Below are 8446 nucleotides of genomic sequence, written 5' to 3'. Positions count from 1 at the left end.
GAAATTATGAAGAAAAAAAAAAGAGATCTCAATCAATTATGTCAATATCAAAAAATATGGAATAGTAAAAAATAGAAAGTTGTGAACAACTATTTTGCATGCAATATTATTATTGAGATAATGAAAGAAAATGAGGATCTTGAATTAATCCATTGAGAAATATAGACATGGAAAAGCTTGGTCAAAATGGAAATATGCAATTCAAGTAGAATTAAATTCGTGAAGTCTCTGGACTAGTATGCCAAACATCTAAAGAAATAAAGCCAGTGGGGTACTAATTGAGTAGTTCTACAAAAGCGAAATAAGAAAAATGAAGTTTTTCACTAAGTCCTAACATTGAAAAGATATTCTTTGTTGTGGATGCAATAACGTTTAGTCTGGTAGTTTATGAAAGATTTGTCATACGTCTAATCATTGTTGTTATAGACTTTTATATGAATCACTATATAGTGGAAGTTTATATTAAAATCATTGAAGGATATAGAATGCTGGAAGCATACAGAAATTCTTAGGAAATTGTTCAATACAACTGTGTAAATATTTATATGAATTGATTTGAACATATGTATTGGTATAGAATGATCATGATCAAAGTTATGTTAAGATAATTATTGGAACTCTTGAAGAGGTCAAAATATATTTCGCCAAAATTCTTCCTCACTCATGACATTTTGAAGAATGATGATATAAATGTTTAGCAAATCTGTTCAAGTAATTATTTGAAAAGATTGAATACGTAGAATATGAGATATTATATGATGTTGTCATGAGGGGGAGTAAATACACCTTGTACTCTTTTTCCTTTAATTGAGATTTTATGACATTGAGTTTTCTTCGTAAGGTTTTGAATGAGCCAAAATGCTTTGTGTATTATAGATATGGGTACTCTTTTTCTTTCACTAAGAAACTTTTTCCAACATAGTTTTTATCTTGGTAAGGTTTTAACGAGGTACATTATCTACCAATAGACATCTAAGATGGGAGTGTTATAAATATTTTATTATTAAATGGATATCCATTAAGATTAAAATAAGTTTTATGTATTTTAGTATGTTAATAGTTATTAGAAATAGAGTTTTATTCCATTTTTCCATTTATACTTCATATGTCTATTAATGAATAAAAGTAGGTTTGTTTTTTGCCAATTTCTCCTCTTCTTTACCCACTTTATTATTTATTTCATAACATAAAACAGTTTTGTTTTGTTTTCTAGCTTTCACATATTTACATTTTACTTTCCAAAATTTATTTTTAAAATTTTCAACTAAACAAATTTCTTTAATGTTTTCTATTTTCTAACAAAACGAAAACCAAAACAAAAATGACCTCTATTTCCGGCCTAAGATTTTGAAGTATTTTCCTATCGCCACTAATGTTTGTCACATGCAATGATTAAGGGTAATTATGGTAATAAAAAAAACCTACTACTTCACTAACTTAGCTTAGTAATCAAAAGTTGTAATAAATGAATATTAAATTTTGGAGCTTAATTCTTTTAGATAAGAATTAATAAATGATATAAATTTGGTTTGAAAATAAAATAATATCAACATAATACGTATTCTTAAAATCTATATTATAAAATTATGATATATATATATATATATATATACATATATATATTATTAAGAAACATGAAATTAAACTATCCATATATATGTAAAGTTATTAGGTAGATAGAGATAAACTTGAAATTATACACCAAAATATATTGATAGTGATAATTTTATTAAAATAAAATAACTAATTAAAGTTTTTTAATTACGCAATCATTTTTTTAATTTTGTGGTAGATTTGAGTTATTATGAATATATTATGAGTTGTGATATCTTTGATATAATTTTTATTAGGTTGAGTATGAGTTTAAGTTAGGGTTTAAATTTATTTTAAGTGTATTGTTGTCTCTTTTCAAATATAAATTTGTCATAAATTTAATATTCTTTGATGTTTGAAACGATAGATGACCATTTTTTTATTACTTTTTACTTTTGTTTAATTCATTTTCTTTCGAATGCATGCATTGAATTATGAAATTTTCTTTGTTAAGGTAAGTAACTAATGTTTTTTTAATAATAAAATGCAACATATCAATTTATTATTTTAAAGAAGATTTATATTTTATATATGACTGATTTAGATGATATCATTTCATTAAAATTTATAAAATAAAATTAATAAATATTACTTTTAATGAAACATGATTCAAGTATATAATATATAAAATTATACAATACATTAAAATATGCCCAATTTTTATAGGTTGTTCATGTAAGAGTAATTTTTTAAATAGCTAAATAATGACTAAACCTTTTAAATATGCTCAAATGAAGATTAAATCTTTCAAATAGTTAAATACGGTTTTCAAAAGTGTTCAAATAAAGAAATGTATTCAAATGCAGATATTATGTTTTAAATTATATTTATAATTTTTTCTTTTTAAGTAATATATGATTCAATTGTTGCGTGTTCTATTCTAAATACGTAAGAGTTTAATATATGAAAAGTCTTTATTTGAACCCTTTCGTTAAGATTTAACCCTTATGAACAATTCTAAAAGATTAAACCTTAATTTAAACATTTTTGACTAAATAATCAACTTCCATAAAATCTTATAAATGCAAGGGTTTGTATAAATAATTCATTCACTTGGGAATTAAGGACCCCTTGACTCATCAAAGGATGCTTCTAAATCCAATCAATTGAAAGAATGGTAGCCTAATCTCTCTATATATTATAAAGCCAACTTCTAAGGGAGCTATGAGGAGTAAATAGGTAAATTATCAACACCTTCTTGTTATGAATAAGGGCATTATAGAAATTTAAGAACAATAATATTTTAAATTATTATTAAATCACAAATCAAAATGCAATTATTTTTATATAATATTCATTTTTATTAAAAATAATAATATTTTTCATATATCATATAAAACCACCTCCTCTCCTAAGGAATTTTATGGATTAAATAGAGGTAAAATACGCTTCTAAACTTAAATTTATTATTAAATAAATAATCGAAATGAAATCATTTTTACTTAATATCAGTATTTTATTAAGATAATATTATTATAACCTTAATTACCCCACAACAAGCATGTAATTTTTATTTTAATATTTTGTAACTATTAACATCAACTTTTCTACATCCCTAAAAAATTAATTAACTTCTTAGAAGTTTTTAAAATTATTATATGCTTTATAGTTTGAATAATAATTTTATATTATAAATCATAAATGATAACAAACAAATAATAACATAATTCTAATATTGTTCAAATAAAGAATGATATATAGTATTCATTCTATAGTTACAATTTTTAAATGCTTCATAAATAATTTAATTTGTCCTTTATTTTTTCTCTTACATTTTTTAAAATTTATGCTATTAATTTTGGTAAATGTTACAATATTTCTTTTACATATATAAGTATCTTCACTTGGGTTAAGAAAGAGAGAGTTTGCCTTGAAATGGTGTTGTCCCAACGTGTTGAAGTTGACATTTGACACTTTGATTCAATGTTTTGAGAGGGAAATGGTGAGTGAGTAAGGAATCAACATTGTTGAAAGGCAGTGGCTCACCATGCTTAAAGTTGAACCATTAGAACTGTTTAGTTTATAAAATTTATTTTGTATTTGTTGACTTCTTTATTTCAAGTTTGCTTTTTAGTTTTTGTAATTTTTCATAAAGAATGTTAGCTATGATTTTCATTATCTTCTACTATAAGAGAATGTGCATGGATGAAAGATTATACATTGATATTCCTTAAGTTGATGACAAATTTTAACAAGGAATTGAGCTAGGATATGGAAGCTCATGTTATCAAGATTATGTTTCTTGGTGTTGTATTTTGATATATTTATGTAAAATGTTGCATAAATTTTGACAAATTTTAAATATATTTATGCAAGTTCTTAGAGGGCAATTCTCAGCAAATAGTATAGTTGGCTACTCAAGAGAATAAAAATGATTTATTTGACCATATATATATATATATATAAAAAGATAAAGTGAGACAAAATTGATAATTTAAGTATCATTTCTAATGAAAAAATACTTTAAATACTAGTTTGAAAATCAAAATATAATTTAAGGGCTAATTTGAAAACAAACCAAAATTATACTACTAAAATCCATCTTAAACGATCTAAAATTTTATTACTTAAATCTAGCAAAATCAGCATCAACATACCCTATGACTCCATCTTTAGTTCTTCCAAACTGTAAGCAAACATCAGTAGTGCCTCGTAAGTATCTTAAAATCCACTGAACTGCTTTTCAATGTTCTTTACCGGGATTTGCCATGTATCTGCTAACTGCACTGACTGCATATGATAAATCTGGATGTGAGCAAACCATAGCATACATGAGAGATCACACTGCACTAGAGTATGGAACATGTGACATGTACTCAATCTTATCATCTGATTGTGGAGACAAAGCCGATGAAAGTCTGAAATGGGCTGCTAAAGGAGTACTAACAAGCTTAGCACTCTGCATATTGAACCTACAAAGAACTTTTTCAATGTACCCCTTCTGACTTAGGTACAATTTACTTGCTTTTCTATCTCTGAGAATCTCCATACCAAGTATTTTCTTTGCTGGTCCTAAATCTTTCATCTTAAATTCTTCATTTAGTTGGGCTTTGACCTTTCTTATCTCTCCTTTATCTTTTGCTGCTATCAACATGTCATCAACATAAAGAAGTAGATACACAAAAGAACCATCACTGTTTTTCTTAAAGTAAACACAACTGTCTAAACTACTTCTTTTGAAATCATGAGAAGTCATAAAGGAATCAAACCTCTTGTATCACTGTCTTGGTGACTGTTTCAAACCGTAAAGGGACTTTCTCAGCAAGCAAACATAGTCCTCTTTTTCTGAGACTATAAAACCCTCTGGTTGTTGCATGTAAATATCCTCCTCAAGTTCTCTATGCAGAAATGCAGTTTTTACATCTAACTTCTCAAGCTCCAAATCATGCATGGCCACAATACCAAGCAAAGCTCGAATCGAACTATGCTTAACAACTGGAGAGAACACATCTGTGAAGTCCACTCCTGGAATTTGACTATAACCCTTTGCAACAAGCCTTGCTTTATATCGATGTTCTTCAACTCCTGGAGTCCCTTCTTTCTTTTTAAACACCCATTTACAACGAACAACCTTTTTACCTTTAGGAAGTTTCACAAGGTCCCATGTTTTGTTTTTGTGGAGTGATTCCATCTCTTCTTGCATAGCAAACATCCACTTTTTTGAGTCTTTACAGTTAATCGCCTCAGAATAATTAGATGGCTCTTGATTCGCATCTATATCTTCAGCCACATTTAAAGCATAAGCAACTAAATCAGCTTCGGCATACTTCTTGGGAGGTTTAATTTCTCTTCTAGTTCAGTTTTTGGCGATAGAGTATTGTGGTGAAGAAGCAACTCTATTCTCAATTTTTGTTATGGCTTGAGGAGTTGACTCTGTATCAATCTGATGCTCCACCTACTTTTGGTTTTCTTTATTGGAAGAGTCTTTAAGAGATAGGTTAGGTAGCATAGCAGTTTCATCAAAAACAACATCTCTGCTAATCACAACTTTTCTATTTTTAGGACACCATAACTTATACCATTTTACACCAGCTTTATAACCAAGAAAAACGCATTTAATAGATCTCGGTTCCAATTTTCCATTATCAACATGAGCATACGCAGGACACCCAAAAAATCTTTAAATCAGAATAATTAGCGGGATTACGCACCATACCCCTTGTGGAGTCTTTTTCTCAATGGCAACGGGTGGAGATCGGTTGATCAAAAAACATGCAGTAAAGGCTGCTTCTGCCCAAAATGACTTCGGTAAGTTGGCATTTGACAACATACATCGAACCTTCTCCATGATCGTTCTGTTCATTCGTTTTGCAACGTCGTTTTGCTGTGAAGTATGACAAACTGTCAAGTGTCTCATGATCCCTTCTGACTTGCACAATCTATTAAACTCATCAGAACAGAACTCTAAGCCATTGTCTATACAGAGGTATTTTATCTGTTTTTCCGTCTGTTTTTCAATAATAATTTTCCAAGACTTAAATACGGAAAACACATCACTTTTCTGCTTCAGGAAGAACGCCCAAACTTTTCTGGAAAAATCATCAATAAAGGTTAGCATATAATTAGCTCTACCCCCACAGATCAGAATGAATATACTCCAATGTTCCCTTCGTGTTATGGATTCTTCTAGTGAATCGAACTTTCTTTTGCTTCCCAAAAATACAGTGCTCACAGAAATTCAGTTTGCAAATTCCTTGCCCATCAAGAAGTCCTCTTTTGCTCAATTCTGCCATGCCATTCTCACTCATATGCCCTAGGCGTATATGCCAAAGTTTAGTAATATCATCATCTGACAAGGAAGAGGAAGCGACAATGATCATCAGAATGTGAGAACCCTGCAAAACATATAACTTGGCAATTTTTCTCGTCCTTTCATCACAACAAGGGACCCTTTGAAATCTTTAAAACCCCACTTTCACCGTGTGTATCTGCCCTTTTGAATCAAGAGTACTCAACGAAATTAAATTTCTTTTCAATTCGGAACATGCCGACGTCACTAAGTGTTCGACAACTCCATCAAACATCTTAACTTTAATTATTCCAACACCGCGATTTTACACGAAGCATTATTTCCCATCAAAACAACACCTTCGCATTAATCGTTTAGTAAGTTGTAAACCAATCCCGATTGGGACTCGTGTGGAAGGTGCAGCCTGAATCAAGTATCCACTCCTCACTTACTTTAGAATCATTGACAGAAGCGACTAGAAGTTCACCATCGCTGTAGTCTTCTACAACATCAGCTTCACCGAAATTTTCTGGTTGTTTTCCCTTTTGATTCGCAGCCTTCCTTTTAATCTTATTTTATAGCTTATAGCGTTCAGATTTAATGTGCCCTTTCTTCTTGCAAAAGTTACAAGTTTTACCTCTATTTGAAGACTTCGATCTACCCTTAGATTTACCACGAGGATTCCGTTCCTGTGTCCTACCACGATCATCATCAGCATTCCGATCTTGTCTCTCACGAACAATGAGACCCTCTCCCTGAGAGTCGGGTTTAACCACAAGATGTTTCATCTTATCATACGAGGTTAAAGAATCATAAACCTCATCAACTGTGAGAGACTCGCGGCTATATAAAATCGTGTCTCTAAAGGTTGAATAAGACAGGGGAAACGAACAAAGTAGAATCAACCCTAAATCTTCCTTATCATACTGAACCTCCATGGCCTCCAAGTTTGAGAGAATTTCTTTAAACACTGTTAAGTATTCGTGTACAGACGCACCTTCCTCCAAACGATGAGCATAAAGATGCTGCGTTATATGCAACCTGCTTGTTAGAGTTTTCAACATACATATTTGTTCTAGCCTCTTCCATAATGCAGCGGCAGTCTACTCTTTCATCACATCCTGCAAAATTTCGTTGGACAAATACAGATGTAATTGTGTTAACGCCTTTCGATCCTTACCCTTCTTCTCTTCATCTGTTAATGTCGAAGGCATCTTATCTATCCCTAGCAAGGCATCCTCTAGATCTATCTGCGCAAGAACTACTTGCATCTTAATCTGCCACAATGCAAATCTGGTGTTGCGATCCAACAACGGAATTTCATACTTCAAAGACGTCATTACTATGATTGAGATGAACAACCCGGAAGCTCTGATACCAATTTGTGAAAATAAAAATAATAAAATAAAGAACACACAAATTTTACGTGGAAACCTTTTCGGGAAAAAACTACAGGTAGAGGAGAAGAAATTTCACTATGTTGAAAATTTGAATCAATACAAGAGGAATAGACTATGTCTATTTATAGGCTTGTAAAGCCATATTCTAGTAGGATTGAAACACCTTATCCTAATAAATATAAAATAGATGGAGTTTAATAAGGTTTAAAAACCTTATTCTAAAATAAAATAAAATAAGTCTAGTTCTATATGAATTTTACTTTTATTTTATTTTTCATCGTATTTTATTTAAATAAGAATTCGGTCACTTAATTCTAACAAATATATACAAAGAAAAATAAATCTTCTCATGTATTCTTAAAGATTTACCATTCAAACTTTGATTATGTCCGCAAAAGTTAATTTTGGCACCTTCAATGTTAAATATGAATCACGTGATAATTTTTTTTTATAAAATATTTGGTTATATACTCAAACCACGCGCTTTATTTAATATAGAAGGAAATAATAAAGGCATAAGAAAATGAAAGCAAAGACAGATCAACCAATTGCTGCAGTAACTCTCATCATTTTGTATTAAGCTTGTATTCAATGATTGTATCATCAACCACTTCCAATAAAATATTGATCCAACTCTTCAAATTTCTCTTTTAAAAAAAATCATGTCCAAGACATATTTGAATACTGATTTCTAAAATAAAATATGAGTAAATATTAAAAATAA

This window comes from Gossypium arboreum, chromosome 3, assembly GCF_025698485.1.
Source record: "Gossypium arboreum isolate Shixiya-1 chromosome 3, ASM2569848v2, whole genome shotgun sequence".
Lineage (NCBI taxonomy): Eukaryota > Viridiplantae > Streptophyta > Magnoliopsida > Malvales > Malvaceae > Gossypium > Gossypium arboreum.
The sequence above is the reverse complement of the archived record's forward strand: the minus strand, read 5'-3'. Positions refer to the sequence as shown.